The following is a 20,555-nucleotide window of genomic DNA, read 5'->3' as shown; positions in this document are numbered from 1 at the left end:
CTCTATTTTCCGTATATGGGGTAAATATGTTAGATCTCCCTTTACTTCCACATATAGATCCAATATGGGACTATATAGATAGTTTCTATACTCTGTATATGTCCCTGCTGGTCCAGTTGAAAGCTGGATTAGTATTCAGCTGATATTGTAGTTCAAAGAATGTCCAGGATTAGGTCATCAATATGGTCACATTGTCTGTCTTTTTTTCTTTCCAAATTATACACAACTCATCAGCAGTATATAAATAATATGCAAACAAATCGTCAATCCAAAAGGGTGTTTTAGATTGTTGTGTAGATATACTGTACAATTCACCTATGGTTCCCATGCATTGGTTTTCTGAGTCTCCTTTGTATAGATGGTAATATATATTCAGCAATGGTCAGGAGTCCATACTCACTGTTAGGAGATATATTTTTTATACTGCTATCCACCGTGGCATCCCACGTGGTAGCTGTGGCCCTCACCTCAGATTCAACGTCTATGCCCCCAGCGCGGACAGCAGTACCTGTACTGTGGTTTGCTTGATCCCGGCACCCACCTGGTAGGGTGCACTTTGCCACAAACCGCCCTGACCTTCGTAGGGTAACTCACCTGCTCTCTGTATCTCCAGTGCGGGCAGCAATATCTGTACTGTAGTAGCTGGGTTCCGGCGTCCACATGGTAGAACGCACTATGCCTCAGCTGCCCGAACCTTCACAAGATAAATCATGTGGTATCTGTGGAGCACTCCACACTTCATCTGTACTTATGCCTTCATCGGGATTTTGCCTCAATAGGTCCAGTGAGTTATTTTAGTGGGTCGTGGATTTTACATTGCCAGTAATACCAGACACGTTTCATAGTTATGCGTACTCCTTCTTCAGTGGCCCAATCATATGTTTTCAAGTTAGGTTTTCTTTATTATGTATTTTGGAAATCTGCACTTTATGTAAAAACTCGATCACTGCTGATACAGGTTTCTATAGTAGTCATAACTGGGCCTTATTCTAGAGTGCCGCGTTTCTGCAATGGCCTAGAATAAGCGCTACATGGATCTCCAGTGCAGCGGAAAGCAAGAGACTTTTTGTCGTAGAAGTGCCGAGTCTTGCAATTTTACTCCTTAGATACCAAAGTTAGTAGTGACCCCCAGCATCTAAGGTGTTTAGAGGGAGGAGGCTCCCTCTGTGAGGTGCAGCCTGTTAGTGCCTTTCAGTATAGTGTACTATAGAAGCGATTAGAAGGTCATCTGTCAAAATCCCCTTGTGGGACTAATAAGTGTAAAATAAAGAATTTACTCTAAATACAGTTTATTTTTATTTTTTATTTCTAAGTAAAAAAATAAAAATAAAAAATACCCCCCTTTTCCCCGAAAAAATAGCAAAACTAAAATCCCATCCACATATTCTGTATTGATGCTTCCATAATAACTTACACTATAATTATTGTGACGAATACCGTACCCCAACTGACGTCGGACGTCAAATACGTAGAGCCAGCGAGATACGGTATAGTCACTGGTTACCAAGGCGTGACGTTACGCCGTCCCTGAGGAGCAGGTAAGGTCAGCTTGGTACAGTGTTCACAGACTCCTCCTGTCCACACGGGCACAGAGAGTCAACAAGCTGAGAGAGCCTTTTTACTGCTACAGTGAAACAGCGCCTCCTCAGCCTGGGAAGACTGCCACCAGCTTCTCGTTTGAGATAAGCCCGGTTTGCTAACGGATTATATAGGGTGAGAAACCAACCCGCAGTAGCGTATAACTAGGCTGAAACACGGACGTAAGGATTTGTAATCAAGATACCAGAAAAGGACAAGATTAAATTATATATTTAATTGCCTTAAGGGCTCACTAGACATAACATAACATACACAGAAAATATATATAGTGGTCTGCAGTGGCGTCGCTAGGTCAAAACATCCGGGGCTTGAGCCCCGGATGTTTTGTTCAGTGCCCCGAATGTTATGCTGCCTGAGTGCCTGGTAGCATTCCAGGGCTGCAGCCAGCACGGCAGGGCTTTTAATTTAATGCTCCCTAGCCTGGAGTGGGCAGCCAGTGGAGGCGAATCCGGCTGCAAAGTTTGCAAACCCCCCCCCCAGTACCGCGGCGCTCCCGCACTTACCTGCGGGCTACTGGCGCCGGGTGGAGGTTAACTCCTTCAGGACTGGAGTGGACTGTGCAGCGCAGCGCACCGCACAGCCACTGACTGAAGAGGGGGAGCGGCGGACCCGGCGGAGGCAGAGCGTGCAGGCTGGTGGCAGAGTTGAAGACTCACGTCACGCTGCGTGCCTGCCTGCGCGCCTGCTGGTAGCAAGGTGAGGGCGCCAAAAGAGTGTCAGTCAGACAGAGCCTGGTCAACTAGTTAGAACTGTCTGTGCCATCTCCCTGGCCCCAGTGCCCCGCTGAGCATGTTACTGGAATAAAAACGTATGTACCTTACCCAGCCCTACCTACGTCTGTCCCTGCAGTGCTAACAGGGGGTAATAATAACTAGGGGTATCTGGGTACATGAGGGGTAAAATAACTGAGGAGAGGTATCAGACATTATACAGGGGTAATATAACATATATCACCCCTGTATTATGTCCCTGATACTGATAGCCCTCCTCAGTTATATTACCCCTGTTACCCTGTATAATGTACCCTGATACCCCTTAGTTATATTACCCCCTGTATAATATACTCTGATACCGCTGTACAACTGATAGATACCCCTCAGTTATATGATATAACTGAGGGGTATCAGGGTACATTATCATACAGAGGGGTAATATAACTGATAAGTTTTATTACCTCTGTATTATGTTCCGGGTATTGATAGCCCCCCTCAGTGATATTACCCCTGTATAATAATGTACCCTGATACCCCTTAGTTATATTACCCCGCCCTATACAATTAAGGGCTCTTTCACACTTGCGTTGTCCGGATCCGGCGTGTACTCTATTTGCCGGAATTACACGCCGGATCCGGAAAAACGCAACTGAACTGAAAGCATTTGAAGACGGATCCGTCTTCAAAATGCTTTCAGTGTTACTATGGCAGCCAGGACGCTATTAAAGTCCTGGTTGCCATAGTAGGAGCGGTATACTTACTGTCCGTGCGGCTCCCGGGGCGCTCCAGAATGACGTCAGAGCGCCCCATAGCGCATGGATGAGGTGCCATGCGATCACGTCATCCATGCGCGTGGGGCGCCCTGACGTCACTCTGGAGCGCCCCGGGAGCCGCACGGACGGTAAGTATGCTGCTCCCCACTACACTTTACCATGGCTGCCAGGACTTTAGCGTCCCGGCAGCCATGGTAACCATTCAGAAAAAGCTAAACGTCGGATCCGGCAATGCGCCGAAACGACGTTTAGCTTAAGGCCGGATCCGGATTAATGCCTTTCAATGGGCATTAATTCCGGATCCGGCCTTGCGGCAAGTGTTCAGGATTTTTGGCCGGAGCAAAAAGCGCAGCATGCTGCGGTATTTTCTCCGGCCAAAAAACGTTCCGGTCCGGAACTGAAGACATCCTGATGCATCCTGAACGGATTTCTCTCCATTCAGAATGCATTAGGATAAAACTGATCAGGATTCTTCCGGCATAGAGCCCCGACGACGGAACTCTATGCCGGAAGAAAAGAACGCAGGTGTGAAAGAGCCCTAAGGCTACTTTCACACCTGTGTTTGTGCGGGCTCGTACTGTACTTGTACAGGGCGGGTCCGCACCGATAATTCAAACGAATCCATCCGTTCAGGACGGATCCGTCTGTATTAGACTTGGAGAAAAAATCTATACCAGTGTATTACTGTACTGTGGCGGCAGCAGGGAGCGCACGGCGTCATAGCAACCCATGACGCCGTGCGCTCCTGCTCTCAGGAGGAATCCAGGCTGCGGTTCCACGGACCGCTCACGGCCGTGAACAACGGCCGTGTGCATTCGGCCTAAGGCTGTATATGTTTAATTTTTTGGTAAATAAATTCCATTAAAGGAGTATTACCATCTTACACAATGGGGGCATATCGCTAGGACCCGCACCTACAAGGAGAATGAAGCAGAGAAAGTTGAGGAGGGAGCACTGTGCATGCGCAGCCGCCCTCAATTCATTTCTATGGAGTTGGCCCCATAGAAATGAATGGGAGCTATGGCCGTGCATGCACAGTGCGCTCCCATTCACCTCAATGGGAGAGGCGGGGAGCTGTGCCTGGTGGTGGACGGACCCTGGTAAACCTGGGGTCCTCCAGCCACAGCTCCGTTCTCCTTGTAGATGCGGGTCCCTGCACCTATCAGACAATGGGGGCATATCCTAGCGATATGCCCCCATTGTTTAAGATGGGATAACCCCTTTAATCCATTCACAATGTCATGCTCTTCCTGAGGATTTTGTAAGATTATTGGGCAGTTTCTCTGCCTACAAGATATTATCACAGATGCTTGGTTTACTTTTGCAGTTCTCAAAACTGAATTTGACTCAGCAGAGATCACATGCCTCTTCTTCACAGCAAAAATGTTATAACATGAACATAGTTGAGAAAAAGACCTTAATCCTAACTTCTACAAACCTATGGATACAGAATCAACCCCTAAAACTAATATGAATAGTTGTTATTCTAAAAATCTTTATCTACTTGCATAAGTTATACCAGCAATAATTAGTCTTTATGTATAAGTGACTAGTGATTTCAATCGTGATTTAAATCAGTTCTATTTAAATCAAATCCACCCGGATCCGCATCTATTCAGAATGCATTGCGGTCAAACTGATCCGTTTGGGGCCGCTTGTGAGATCCTTGATCTCACAAGCGTATCCCCAAACGCCAGTGTGAAAGTAGCGTTACCCTGATACCCCTCAGTTATATTATATAACTAAGGGGTATCGGGGTAAATAATGCAGGGGGTAATATATATAAGGGGTATCAGGGTACATTATTATACAGGGGTAATATAACTGAGGGGGGCTATCAGGGGACATTATGGTGGTGAATTACCCCCTGTATAATGTCCCCTGATAGCCCCCCCTCAGCTATATTACCCCCTGTATAATGTCCCCTGATAGCCCCCCTCAGTTATATTAACCCCTGTATAATGTACCCTGATACCCCTCAGTTATATTACCCCTGTATAACTGATACCCCTCAGTTATATTATATAACTGAGGGGTATCTGAGTAAATTATACAGGGGGTTAATATAACTGAGGTGTATCAGGGGACATTATACAGGGGGTAATATGAGTTATATTATACCCTGTATAATGTCCCCTGATGGCCCTTCTCAGTTATATTACCCCTGTATAATGTAACCTCATACCACTCAGTTATATTACCCCATTACCTCTTGTACAGAGTCCAAAGAAAAGAACCAAAAAACCATAGTGGTGTCCGAGATCCCCAAGGTCCAAGCCAAGTAATTGTAAGTTTTCATGTGGAGTATGTTTATGTTATACACATATAGCAAACACTGTGCCACACAATATACAGTATACCGCTACACTGTGCCCCACAATATACAGTATACCTCTACACTGTGCCACACAATATACAGTATACCTCTACACTGTGCCACACAATATACAGTATACTGCTACACTGTGCCACACAATATACAGTATACCTCTACACTGTGCCACACAATATACAGTATACCGCTACACTGTGCCACACAATATACAGTATACCGCTACACTGTGCCACACAATATACAGTATACCTCTACACTGTGCCACACAATATACAGTATACCTCTACACTGTGCCACACAATATACAGTATACCTCTACACTGTGCCACACAATATACAGTATACCTCTACACTGTGCCACACAATATACAGTATACCGCTACACTGTGCCATACAATGTACAGTATACCTCTACACTGTGCCACACAATATACAGTATACCGCTACACTGTGCCATACAATGTACAGTATACCTCTACACTGTGCCACACAATATACAGTATACCGCTACACTGTGCCCCACAATATACAGTATACCTCTACACTGTGCCCCACAATATACAGTATACCTCTACACTGTGCCCCACAATATACAGTATACCTCTACACTGTGCCCCACAATATACAGTATACCTCTACACTGTGCCCCACAATATACAGTATACCTCTACACTGTGCCACACAACATACAGTATACCTCTACACTGTGCCCCACAATATACAGTATACCGCTGCACTGTGTAGGGGGTTATACTGTTTATTGTACAGCATGGCACAGAGGTTATATTGTCCGGCATGGTGTAACCTCCATACATTTATGTACAGTATACAGTGTAATCATTACACCATGCCATACAATATACAGAATAATCCCTACACCATGCTATACAATGTACATATAATCCATACACCATGCTGTACAATATATAGTATAGTTCATACACCAGGCTGTACAGCATGTATTATATACTGTACAGCATTGTGTATTAATAAAACGGTATCTCTGCATACCGCAATGCTCTCGTATTATATCTTATTTATAGATACTTATTTAATTTTTTTCAATAGTATGATTAACTGCCGAAAATTATTAGTGCCCCCCCCATTTTTGACTGTGTAATCCCCCCCCCCATTATTGATCCTACAATTGCCACTGGTCCTGGGTAAAAGATCATCCCCCCAGCCCCCATGTATTTGTGCTCCTCTGATGATCGGATGATTCGCTACTGGCAGGCCGTTGCCGGCATGAGTACTTCAGTCAGTTCCATGCGCAATCTGGTCCTGCGGCGCATGATCCCGCAAGACCCATGACCTCCCGTGTCGCGTCTTGCGGCATCACGTGCCGCAAGATGGGATTGCGCACGGAAGTGACTGAACTCGTGCCAGCGCAGCCCACAAGTAGCGGATCATCTGATCAGCGGAGCAAGAGTACAAGGGGGGGGGGGGATGATCTGTGGGATTGCCCAGAGTCTACTCCACTCCCATTAATATTAAAGGGACCAAACTTTGGGCGCCCAAAGATTTCTGCAGAAGTGCCAGTAACAGTGGTGAGGAAATCAAATATACATATATCTATACATATTGGAAACAATGGAAAGTTACCAAATGTTGTATTATATATGACAGCACTTCATTTCCGTAACCAGAACACCCCTTTAAGCATGTCTTTAATGTGCATGAGCGAATTATTGGTGACCCCACCGGGGCCTACCAACCATTCCTCCCCTTAAAACTTCCCTTATTACCCTTTCACTTCCTCCTTACCAATAAGACACAGAGACTTGAGTCGGATTTAAATCGGCCACAGCAGCCGTTATTTATTAAACAAAAATACAAATAATTTAACAATGAATTCCCCCAGCCGAGGGAGGTCCTAGAAGCCCCAACATGTATACATCCAGCACAACCACTAAGTGGACCATCCACCTTGCCTCCAGCCGTAAACACCCAGCTCGGAGCCACCAAACTGATGGATGCCCTCACTGATTAACCGAGTGCCCAATCCTGAGAGTCCAGCCCCACCATTGAGGCCCTCTCATTCTCAAGCAGCAACCCATTCCACCAGCTCCGAGGACCTCCCCCCGCCTCGACTGCCGCGACATACATCACAAGCAACCCCCACCAGCAACCCATACCCACCGAACCCCTACCACTGCTAGCTCCCCAATACCTACTCAAGGGAGGGTGGGCGGGCGCTTTTTCCAATAACTCTAAAATGGCCCCCTAGCTACCGCCCCTTAAATAAACTACCCCCTAACTCCACCTTCGCTAACCCGCCCCTCCGCTTCCCGCCATACGTTAACCCTACCTCTACCAGGCCCCTGGCACCAAATTCCTCATGAAGGCCTACCCTTATGGTAAACCTATAGTCCGGCCTTACTTGACTGTGCACACATCTTCCATGATAGCATGACAGCCTGTAAGTGTAAATGACGTAGTTCTTCACCTCCACTAACAAGCAGCAGACAGTTATCAGGATGGAACTGTTCCTTCCTGATAACTGTATGCAAAGTTCGCAAGGGACACAAAACGCACCTTAACATTTATGTTTTTACAAATTTTATTTCAGCATTGATTAAAGGATTATTCCAATTTCCAGCCGCAGCATGGCAAACAAGCCGAGCGACGGCCGGTCAAATACCTCAGCATGCTGTAGGTTTGTCCAGCCGCCTCTCGGCATGTCCATCCTCTCCATATAATATAGAGACATAGTGGAACAGGGTGTAGTTAACTTAAATAGTCTTTTCATAACATTTTTCAGAATATCATCCATAACCATTTCATACTTTTATTACAGAACATCATCTGCAGTACTTCCTATTCATATATTGAAAGTCAAATCTTCTCATCTTGTCCTATTTCCATGAATGTGAGTAATTAACTTAGTTTTGCTTTTTGTATCTTTTACTTCATATATAAATATGTTTCAACAAACCATATATAGATTATATAAGTGTCTGTGCAGGTTCTCATTTATCCAGGTCACGGTATATCATTAGCAATTAGTCAGAGCAACTGGACTTGTTATATTTTCTATTGAAGACATTTTACCAGTCTTCCGACTGGCTCTCAAATATAAATTGGGAAAGCCAGTTGGATGAGTAGCAAAACATGTTTAAGAGAAAATATAACAAGACCAGTTGCTCTATTATAGTATAGTGTGACACAGTGAGGGGTTGGTTGGTAGGTGGGAGGTATGTTCCTCCCAGCATGTGCTGCTGACACTGATTGACACGCAGGTGACGTCAAGCACCGGACAGGATCTCAAATGCCGTTCCGGGCTTTGCGGACATCTAAAGGTCTTAAAATCAAGCTGGAGTGCAGTAGGTCTGTCTGTGCTAAGTTGCTTGTGCCTGTATACATGTTTGAGACCTGTCTAGAGGACAGGTCAAAGATATTGAGGACTTGAACTCTTTAAGCAGATCTGTTGCAAGGTGGGAACACACACCAAGATTTGACCTCTATACGTGGTACAGTGTGAACCGAACATCAGGACTTAAAACTAAGATGTTTCTGTTCTGTTAAACCTGCAAAGTGTGAATAAAACTCTGAGTTCTGGTTAAGAATTGTTTTGTGCCTCTGTACTACTCTACATCCCTCACCCTGCCTATCAGAAGAAATCCCAATAGGTATTACGTCCCAGCCACCCATTGCATTCAGGGGTTTCATTCAGGGCTTTTGATACAGGTGTATAAAATCCAGTCCCTAACCATACAGTCACCTTTACAAATATCTGCAAATGAAAGGCTCATTCTAAAGAGCTCATTAAATTCCAGTGTGGTCCTGTAATAGGAGCCACTGCTATTACAAGTCACTTCCAGCAATATCTTCCCTACTAGATCTTCCACCATTACCTGTGAGTAGTATTATTGTAAAATGGCTTGAACCATAGCAAATCAGTCCCAACCTCATTTTCCATAAACATCTGCAACTGTGTACCGTGAAATTCCATTACCAAGAAGCTGCATGCCAGCCTTATATCACCAAGCACAACGCCAGGCATCAGATGGGGTGGTGTAAAGCTGCCACCACTGGACTCTGGAGCAGTAAAAACATCCTTTGTGGAATGATGAATCACTCTTCTCTTTCTGGCTGATGGATGACTTTAGTGATACCAGGAGGAGGATATTACCTATCTGACTGCATTGTGCCAGGTGTAAAGCTAGGTGGAGATGGGACAATGGTTTTCTTCATCTGAATGAAGGAAAATTGTATGCTTCAGCACACACCAGACATTTTGGACAATTATATCCTTTAAACTTTGTGGGAACAGTTTGGTGAAGGCCCTTTTCTGTTCCTACATTATTGTGTTCCAGGGCACAAAGCAAGGTCCATGGAAGTATGGTTGGGGCAGTTTAACTGGCAGCATAGAGCCCTGACCTCCACCCACTAAACACCTTTGAGATGAACTACAACAGAGAAACAGCCCTTCTCATCCATCATCAGTATCTGAATGTATGATGTCAAAAATGCTTACTCCAAAATCTTGTATAAAGCCTTCCCAGAAGAGTGAAGTTGCAACAACTCCGTATTAATATATATGGATTTAGGATGGGATGATAAAAGCTCATGTACGTGTAATCAGACATTTATTTATATACGATAGAAATCACTTCATAATTTCATTAGAGGATGGCTTTCTCAATAAGAGAAATTAGTTCTTCTTCTCTTTCCATTTATACCAGATAGTGGAAACATCTTGATGTAACAATGGACATCAGAAGATTTTTTCATGGAAAAGACACAGTCAGAGGCAACCTTCGTCAAACGGAAAGCAGCAAAAATGCACAACAGCATAGTAGCTCTACTTCTGTGACTGAGACAGAAGAAACAGAGGAAAATGTTTCCTCAAGCTCTGGAAAAGAACAACCAAGCAGTTCCAAAGCAGTGCAAAGCACAATCATACCTTCTGATCTAGGGCAACGTGAAAATGGTCCTGTACAGCCAAAACTGGCACAGTTTCCATATGAACGTTATGGCCTAAGTAAGAGAGCTTTCAACTACAGTTGGTTTGAACAGCATAACTGGCTTGAATATTCTGTGCAAGAAAATGCTGCATTTTGTTTTCCATGTAGACATTTTGGACACCACCAAAAGCGGAGTAATAAGGATGCCTTAATTAGTTCTGGTGGCTTCAAAAACTGGAAACGAGCATTGGATTCCTTTAAAGAACACGAGACGTCATCAGCTCATATATCAAGCACACAGGGATGGCTTGCCTTCAAAGATCTCCAAAAACATGGAACTATTATGGATCAGCTATATATTGCCACAGAGAGTCAAATAAGAGAGAGACGTGACTATAAGGCAAGACTTGTCAGCATTATAGGATTTTTGGCACGTAATGCAATACCTATTCGTGGACATGATGAGACAGAAAGCAGCCTTAATAGAGGAAACTTTATGGAATGCTTGAGTTTATTACAAAAATTTGATCCATTTCTACAACAATACACCCCCCCTGGCAATGCTACATATATATCTCCATCTTCCCAGAATGAAATCATTGATTGTTGTGCCGAAGAAGTAATTGCCAGAATAATTACAGATATAAAAAAAATCTGGGATGTATTCTGTTATGGCAGATGAGGCCAGGGATGGTCGTAGAAAACTATTAGCTCTTTGTATACGGTGTGTCAGCCCTGAAAGTTGTACAGTTTCAGAATATTTTCTGGGATTCAAAGAGCTAAGGGAATTTGATGCAAAGACTATCACAGATTCCATGGAGACCAGCCTTAGAGAGCATGGACTGGACAGAATTCTCTGTGTTGCTCAAACTTACGATGGAGCTGCTGTTATGAGTGGGGCGAGTGGTGGTGTACAAGCGCTATTTCAAGACAATCACCCGGAAGCCATATATGTGCATTGTTATGCTCATGAGCTAAATCTTGTCCTATGTTACACTTGTAAGGCAGTACATGAGGCAAGTGATTTCTTTGACACCTTAGAGACACTGTATACATTTTTTACTACATCTCTGGTGAACCACAATAAATTCATGGATGTTCAGAGCTCTTTAGGTTTAAGAGAAAGCCAACTTGTACAGCTTTCAGACAAGTGCTGGGCTTGTCAAATCCGGTCTGTCAATGCAGTGATTTCCAATTTCTCTCCAATAATTCAGTGTCTTTCAGAAATTAGATCACCGGTTGCAACTGGTTTACTAAACACCTTGAAGAAGCTGTCTACAGTTTTCAGCCTTTTTATGTTTCAATCTCTACTTTCAACAACTGAAGGTTTCCACCGATTGTTGCAAAAAGAAGATCTGGAATTTGCAACAGCAGTCGATTGTAAAGAGGCTGTGTATAATACGTTAAAAGATATGAGAACTGCTGAAAAGGGAAAGGAAATATATGATAAATCAGTTGCTTTACTTAACGTCAACAATATTCCAATTCCAGCGGCTGGGGCACCAAGGAGAAAACAGAAAAAAATGGATGACTTTGTGGTTCAGACACCCTGTGTCATGAGGGAAGAGCTTAATATGCCAGATACACTAACAAAAAAGATTCTTTACCCATGTTTAGATAGGATGTTATCTGAACTGGACAACAGATTTTCCAGCATAAAACCAGAGCTTTTGAATGGGATTCAAGCATGTAATCCAAAGTCAAATAATTTCCTTTCATCTGACCTACAAGCATTAGCTGAACATTATAAAATTAATTTGAAAAATGAAGAAGTACTTGTGGCCAAGAGTTACCTGGCAAGAAAGCACAAAGGTGCAGAAAAGTACAGCTTGAACACTCTCTATGAAGACCTGGATCCACTAATGTTCCCATCTTTAAAAAGAGTCATTCAAGTTGTCCTAACCATTCCAGTAAGCAGCTGCAGCTGTGGAAGATCATTTTCTGTATTACGACGACTCCATACCTGGCTAAGACAGACAATGGGCCAAACAAGACTGAATCATCTTGCTATCCTAGCAGTTGAGAAAAGAATTCTGCTTTCAGTTTCAGAAGAAGCAGTTATTGACCGTTTTGCTGATAAGCACAAAAGACGCCACTTACTGGTGCATAAGAAATAGAAATGTTTTCATTAGTTTAATAGTTTTATCTAACTTTCGGAGGTTTGTTGTAAACTCATTGTTCTCAACATTTCAAACAGTTAATATTCTGAATGGAAGAATAAAATCTGTTATTTAAGTACGTTGCCTTGTATGTTAATTCTTATTATGCAAATTTCAACACATTGGGCTTGTGCCCCGGATGTTTTCAGACCCTAGCAACGCCCCTGGTGGTCTAAGTGGTAAATACAGATGGCAAGGTACAACAGGGTTAAGCAGAACAAAAGTCAGTTTACCAGATGGATGAGTCCTTTGGGTGGTGATGAATAATGGGTTTCGGTAAGGCGTGGCTATAGTCACATGGGAGGCAGTGATGTTAGCCGTTTCCAGGTCCCTTCCAAACAAGTATGCAGCGTGACCCCCCATCAGAAGAAAAGACACGCCCACTTGCTGGCACAAGCCTTTTGACCTGTAGCTGGCCCTTCCCCTCCCAGCTTTTGGGAGGGGTCCACTCCCCCTCTGCTGGGGCTGGCAGCAAATGAGCCACAAAACAGATTAGGGCTCATGGCTCCAGACCAGAATGTTGCAGGGAGGTGGTTCTGGGACCAATGAGTCCACCTGGCTTCCGGCTACCAGTCGAGTCTAAGCATGGTACCATTATTTGGTTTCTGTAGGGAGATATGTATATCTCCCTTTCCTGGCATCCCACCACCAAACTATGACCACGGGCCTGTTCATCGTGGCCACAGGGACACAAATATGTACCTGGTTTGTCTGTGATGGACGGGCGATTCATAATCCCTTATGGGATGTCTGATAATGTCCATTGAACTGGGGAATGACCTAGACCCCCTGCAGGGAAGCTTTCCTGCAGGATCCGTGCTATCTGAATAGAGATTAGACATTGTAAACAAAGGTGTCCTGCTAGAAGTTCTCTGCTATTTGGCTAGGCTTTGAAGCAGGGCCCCCCTGTGGAGTTCACTACCTCTGCTATCTGAAAGCAGATGGCTGGTGTGGGAACATAGCTGACAGTAAATCATAATCTATATTCCTCGCAATTATCATTTAATTTATCTGGCGTGTAGAACACTGTAAAAAATTATGTAAAAATTGCTGTTTTTTGCTTATTTGCCACCAAAAAGTTGAATAAAATGCAATAAAAAAATGGTAATCAAAACTACCAGTCGTGCCACAAAAATCAAGCCCTCACACAGCTCCGGAGAAATAATAAAAAAAAAGTTATGGGTCTTAGGATGCGGCGATGCAAAACATTTTTATGTTTTATTGTGCAAAAGTAGTAAAACTTAAACTATACATATTTAGTATCGTTGTAATTACACTGACCCAGAGAATAAAGTTATGTTATTTATGCCACAAAGTGAATATCACAAAATTTACAACATGTGACAGTATTGCTGTTTTATTCAATTTCCTTCAGAAAGCATTAATAAAAGTTAAACAGTAAGTTATGTGTATCCCAAAATGGTGCCGTTAAAAACTACAACCTGTCCCTTAAAAAACAAGCCCTCATACGACTACATCACTGGGAAAAAATAATTTTGCTCCTGGAATGGCACAATGAAAAAAAAATAATAATAATTGCTTGGTCACAAAGGCCCACATGCAAATGGGGGAAAGGGTTAATGTTAAGTAGCATTGATGTGGCTGTGCTAATGGCTGAAAGGCTGAATACTAGAGATGCCAGTGGAGATTAGGTTTGGTATGTATATATTTCACATGCCTCATGACTAAGGCCAGGGTCAGACCAAGCAAAAGACATCTTCATTACCCACACCCATAATTGTTTAAGCAGCAACTAGCAGGGATGAGCCTATCAGTGATGACAGCTCCCTGTTCTCGCTTTTCCCGATAAGTTGCCCATGTAATGGTGCCATCAATCACCCGATGAATGAGCAAAGGCTTGTTCATCGGATGAACTTGTCTTTCATCCAGCACTAAAAATATTTTTTTTCTGTGCAGTCGATCTCCCTGTTTAAATTGGGATCTGCTGCCCCAAAACAATGACTCTCTATATGGAGACCACAATGATCACTTGTCCCCATACAGAGAAGATGGTTGCTGCGTGTAAATGCAGCTCACTCCTCCTCTGATGGTCATTCTATCCCAATGATTGCATGTATCATCGGTCCTTGTAAAAAGACCATAAAGAGGACCTGTCACCTCTCCTGACATGTCTGTTGTACTACTTGCATTCCCCATGTAATAACGATTCTGGAGCATCTTATGACTCTATGGTGTACCTGTCACGGCTGTAAGTGAGCAACAAGAGCGTACACAGAGAATAGCAACTGACCGGACCCAGACTAGGGAGGATAAAGGGTGACCCCTGCCAGACCCTAAAAGCTTTCCCTAAGCTGCTATGCCCATGTCCTGATCCAAATGGTGGATCGAGACATGCCCGCGTACCTGAGGCTGAAGACCGCTGAAACCCCTACAATAGTGGAAGGGGCACGGCCACCGGTGTCCTGCTCAGTATATGGATGGAACCGGGGTCGCCTCGGATCCAGTCAGCAAGTGAAACAGAAACACACAATGTCCGAACACTTAACTGAGGTGCTGCAGCCGCAGTGAAAACAGATCCAAAGTCAGCAGACGGTATCCAAAGTACTTGCATCAGCAGAACACAGATCCAGTGAAGAGAAGTCACACAGGTGAAGACACTCAAGCGAGAGATACAGCTCAAAATGAAGAGTATAATCCGCACCTCTACAAAGGAGGAGGGGTGATTTAAAGGCAGCGAAATCAAACACAGGAGGGACAGCTGGGAGGAAGGAAACCGAAAGTAAAGACCTTATCACAGAGGCGGAGAAATAGGGAAGAGAAGTCCTCCAAGCTCTAGTAGTGACATCATCACAGGGGTGTGGAAACAGAGCTGTGAGAACATCTCAAAGCTCTGGTAGAGACAGTACCCCCCCCCCCCCCCCTCTACGGGTGGACTCCGGACACCCAGGACCCACCTTCTCAGGATGAGCCCTATGAAATGCCCTGATGAGGCGAGTGGCTTTAATGTCCGACACCGGAACCCACATCCTCTCCTCAGGACCATAACCCCTCCAATGAACGAGGTACTGAAGAGAACCGCGGACAATGCGAGAGTCCACAATTCTGGAAACCTCAAACTCCAGATTGCCATCAACCAAAATCGGAGGAGGAGGCAAAGAGGAGGGTACCGTGGGCTGGACATATGGTTTTAAAAGAGCCCTGTGAAATACATTATGTATCTTCCAAACCCGTGGAAGATCGAGACGGAAGGCAACAGGATTGACGACTGACAAGATTTTATAAGGGCCAATAAACTTGGGACCCAATTTCCAGGAGGGAACCTTCAGTTTAATATTTCTTGTAGACAACCACACCAGATCACCCACATTCAGGTCCGGACCAGGCATACGTCTATTATCAGCCACACGCTTATATTTCTCACTCATCTTTCTAAGATTACTCTGAATCTTTTGCCAAATGGTAGACAAAGACAAGGAAAATCTCTCCTCCTCAGGCAAACCAGAGGGAGCCCCTCCCGAGAATGTCCCAAACTGCGGATGGAACCCATATGCACCAAAGAATGGTGACTTATCAGAAGATTCCTGACGACGGTTGTTCAGAGCAAACTCAGCAAGAGGGAGAAATGAACACCAATCCTCCTGGTTCTCTGCCACAAAACAGCGCAAATATGTCTCCAGATTCTGATTGACGCGCTCAGGCTCCTTTCACACCTGCGTTCAGGTGTCCGCTCGTGAGCTCCGTTTGAAGGGGCTCACGAGCGGCCCTGAACGCAGCCGTCTGGCCCTAATGCATTCTCAGTGGAGGCGGATCCACTGAGAATGCATCCGCCTGCCAGCGCTCAGCCTCCGCTCAGTGAGCGGACACCTGAACGCTGCAAGCAGCGTTTGGGTGTCCGCCTGGCCGTGCGGAGGAGAGCGGATCCGTTCCGACTTACAATGTAAGTCAATGGGGACGGATCCGCTTGAAGATGACACCATATGGCTCAATCTTCAAGCGGATCCGTCCCCCATTGACTTTCAATGTAAAGTCTGAACGGATCCGCTCAGGCTACTTTCACACTTAGAAAATTTTTCTAAGTTTAATGCAGACGGATCCGTTCTGAACGGAGCCACCGTCTGCATTAATATGAGCGGATCCGTTCAGAACGGATCCGATCGAACGCAGGTGTGAAAGTAGCCTCAGTCTGACCATTCGACTGCGGGTGAAAAGCAGAAGAGAAGGACAGCCGAACCCCCAGACGAGAACAGAAAGCCTTCCAGAATCTGGACACAAACTGTGTGCCTCTATCGGAAACAATATCCGAGGGAATGCCATGCAATTTAACAATATGGTCAACAAAAGCTTGCGCCAACGTTTTAGCACTGGGTAAACCAGGAAGGGTACGAAATGACCCATCTTGCTAAAACGGTCCACCACCACAAGGATCACCGACTTCCCTGAGGAACGAGGAAGATCCGTGATAAAGTCCATGGAGAGGTGTGTCCAAGGACGGGAAGGTATGGGTAACGGGAGAAGGGGACCTGAAGGCCGTGAACGAGGGACCTTAGCGCGAGCGCACGGCTCACAAGCAGCCACAAAACCCTCCACCGACTTAAGAAGAGCCGGCCACCAAAATCTCCGAGCAATGAGATCTACCGAGGCTCTACTCCCGGGGTGACCAGCAAGAACGGTATCATGATGTTCCTTGAAGAGTTTGTGACGTAACTCAGGAGGCACAAACAACTTCCCAGGAGGACAACGGGCAGGTACCTCAGTCTGGGCAGCCTGGACCTCGGCCTCCAAATCAGAATACAGGGCAGAAACAACCACCCCCTCCGCCAAAATGGGACCCGGGTCCTCGGAGTTTCCTCCTCCCGGAAAACAGCGAGAGAGAGCATCAGTCTTCACATTTTTGATCCCAGGGCGGAATGTAACGACAAAATTGAATCTGGAGAAGAAGAGAGACCATCTGGCCTGTCTCGGATTCATACGCCTGGCCGACTCCAAGTACGCCAGATTCTTATGGTCGGTAAAAACGGTGATAGGGTGCCTGGCTCCCTCCAACCAATGGCGCCACTCCTCGAGAGCCAACTTGATGGCCAACAACTCCCTATCTCCCACATCATAGTTTCTCTCTGCCGGGGAGAGCTTTTTAGAGAAAAAGGCACAGGGTCGCCACTTGGCAGGAGAAGGGCCCTGGGACAAAACCGCATCCACACCCACCTCGGAAGCATCCACCTCAACAATAAAAAGGTAAGGAAACATCGGGATGCACCAAGACGGGAGCAGACGCAAAACTCTTTTTAATCTTAGAAAAAGCTGCAAGCGCCTCCTCCGACCAAGAGGAAAAATCCGCCCCCTTTTTTGTCATGTCAGTGAGGGGTTTGACAACAGAGGAATAATTCAAAATGAACTTTCTGTAATAGTTCGCAAAACCCAGAAAGCGCATCAATGCCTTCTGATTCTCAGGAAGTTCCCACTCCAGCACAGCACGGACCTTCTCTGGATCCATGCGAAAACCAGAAGCAGAGAGGAAAAAAACCAGAAATTGAATCTCCGATACCATAAAAACACATTTCTCCAGCTTGGCGTACAATTTATTCTCCCGCAGAATCCGCAGAACCTGAAAAAGATCATCCTGATGGGTCTGAACATCAGGGGAAAAAAATCTAAATATCATCAAGATACACCAATACAAATTTCCCCATTAAATGGTAGAAAATACTGTTAACAAAATGCTGAAAGACGGCCGGAGCATCAGGCCGAAAGGCAAAACGAGATTCTCAAAATGCCCGTTAGGGGTATTAAAGGCCGTTTTCCATTCATCCCCCTCTCTGACCCTGACCAGCTGGTACGGGCCTCTCAAATCCAATTTGGAAAAAACCTTGGCCCCAACAATTTGGTTGAAGAGGTCCGGGATCAGAGGAAGAGGATAGGGATCGCGAATCGTGATACGGTTCAGCTCCCTAAAATCTAGGCAAGGTCTCAGAGAGCCATCTTTCTTTTTAACAAAAAAAAAAAACTGCGGCAACAGGAGATTTTGAGGGACGAATATGCCCCTTATCGAGACTCTCAGAAATATAAGTTCGCATTGCGATTCTTTCCGGTTGTGAGAGGTTGTAGAGGCGTGCTTTTGGCAGTTTGGCGCTGGGAATGAGGTTAATGGGACAGTCTAATTCCCGGTGAGGAGGTAGCTCCTGAACACCGCTCTCGGAAAACACGTCTGAGAAATCAGAGAGAAATGATGGCACCGTTTTAGTAGACACCTCTGCAAAAATTGCTGTGAGACAATTCTCTCTACAAAACTCACTCCACTCATTTATTTGCCTTCCTTGCCAATCAATAGTGGGGTTATGTCTAATAAGCCAGGGTAACCCCAAAACTAGAGGAGAAGGCAATCCGTTAAGGACAAATCAAGATATATCCTCCACATGAGTATCACCTATCGCTAACCATATATTGTGAACAATGCCCTTCAGGGATCTCTGTGAGAGTGGAGCAGAGTCAATAGCAAAAACAGGTATATCCTTTTCTAATGTGCAAACCTGAAAACCATGCATGGCTACAAATTGAGTATCAATAAGATTGACGGCCGCTCCACTATCGACAAAAGTTTCACAAGAAATGACTTTGCTCCCTAGCGCCACCCTGGCAGAAAGGAAAAAACGGGAACTGCAGGTCAGAGGAAAAGCATCAATTCCTACATCAACTTTGCCCAAAGTAGCAGATGAAGCAGAGTTTGATGATTTACCTTTTGAGGGCTTTCTCTTATTATAACTCTACAGTTCAAGAATCTCCTAGACGGACAAACATTAGCCAAATGACCTATGCCCCCACAACAAAAACACACCATTCTCTGAGGACTAAATCCTCCTTTATCCGGGGCAAGTCGACCTAGCTGCATGGGCTCCTCCACAGAGGGAACCGAGAGAGGATGAGGCCCCTGCAGACTGAATGAGTCCGCACCACTGCCGCTAGACTGAAAATGACTGGACAGAGAGGTCTCGTTTCTTTCTCTTAGACGCCTGTCAAGGCGTACCGCCAATGACATGGCAGACTCTAAGGACGTTGGTCTCTCATGGAAAGCAAACGCATCCTTCAATCTCTCCGAGAGACCATGAGAGAACTGACTCCGGAGTGCAGCATCATTCCAACCTGTATCAGCTGCCCATCTCCGAAATTCAGAACAATAAAGCTCCGCAGACAGTTTGTCCTGGCATAAAAAACGTAAGTTAGATTCAGCCAGGGCAACACGATCCGGGTCATCATATATCTGCCCCAGGGCCAAAAAAAAATCTTTCTACAGATCGAAGGGAGGGATCCCCCGATGGCAACGAAAAAGCCCAAGTCTGAGCATTACCCCTGAGCAGGGAGATGACAATCCTCACCCTCTGTTCCTCATTACCAGAGGAATGGGGACACAAGCAAAAATGGAGTTTGCATGCCTCTCTGAAACAAACAAAATTCTCACTGCCCCCGGAGAACGTCTCCGGAAGTGAGACCTTTGGCTCGCAACAGACTCCATGGGCCGGAGCAGAGCCCAATGCTTGAAGCTGAGTCATAGATTGACGGAGATCCGCTACCTCCAAAGAAAGACCCTGCATGCGGTCAACCAGGCCAGAAAGCGGATCCATGTTAAAAAAAGACGGTTTGGCGGATTATAATGTCACGGCTGTAAGTGAGCAACAAGAGCGTACACAGAGAATAGCAACTGACCGGACCCAGACTAGGGAGGATAAAGGGTGACCCCTGCCAGACCCTAAAAGCTCTCCCTAAGCTGCTATGCCCATGTCCGGATCCAAATGGTTGATCGAAACATGCCCGCGTACCTGAGGCTGAAGACCGCTGAAACCCCTACAATAGTGGAAGGGGCACGGCCACCGGTGCCCTGCTCAGTATATGGACGGAACCGGGGTCGCCTCGGATCCAGTCAGCAAGTGAAACAGAAACACACAATGTCCGAACACTTAACTGAGGTGCTGCAGCCGCAGTGAAAACAGATCCAAAGTCAGCAGACGGTATCCGAAGTACTTGCATCAGCAGAACACAGATCCAGTGAAGAGAAGTCACACAGGTGAAGACACTCAAGCGAGAGATACAGCTCAAAATGAAGAGTATAATCCGCACCT

The sequence above is a fragment of the Bufo gargarizans genome, chromosome 6 (assembly GCF_014858855.1).
Source record: "Bufo gargarizans isolate SCDJY-AF-19 chromosome 6, ASM1485885v1, whole genome shotgun sequence".
Classification (NCBI taxonomy): domain Eukaryota; kingdom Metazoa; phylum Chordata; class Amphibia; order Anura; family Bufonidae; genus Bufo; species Bufo gargarizans.
Note: the sequence above shows the minus strand (reverse complement) of the source record.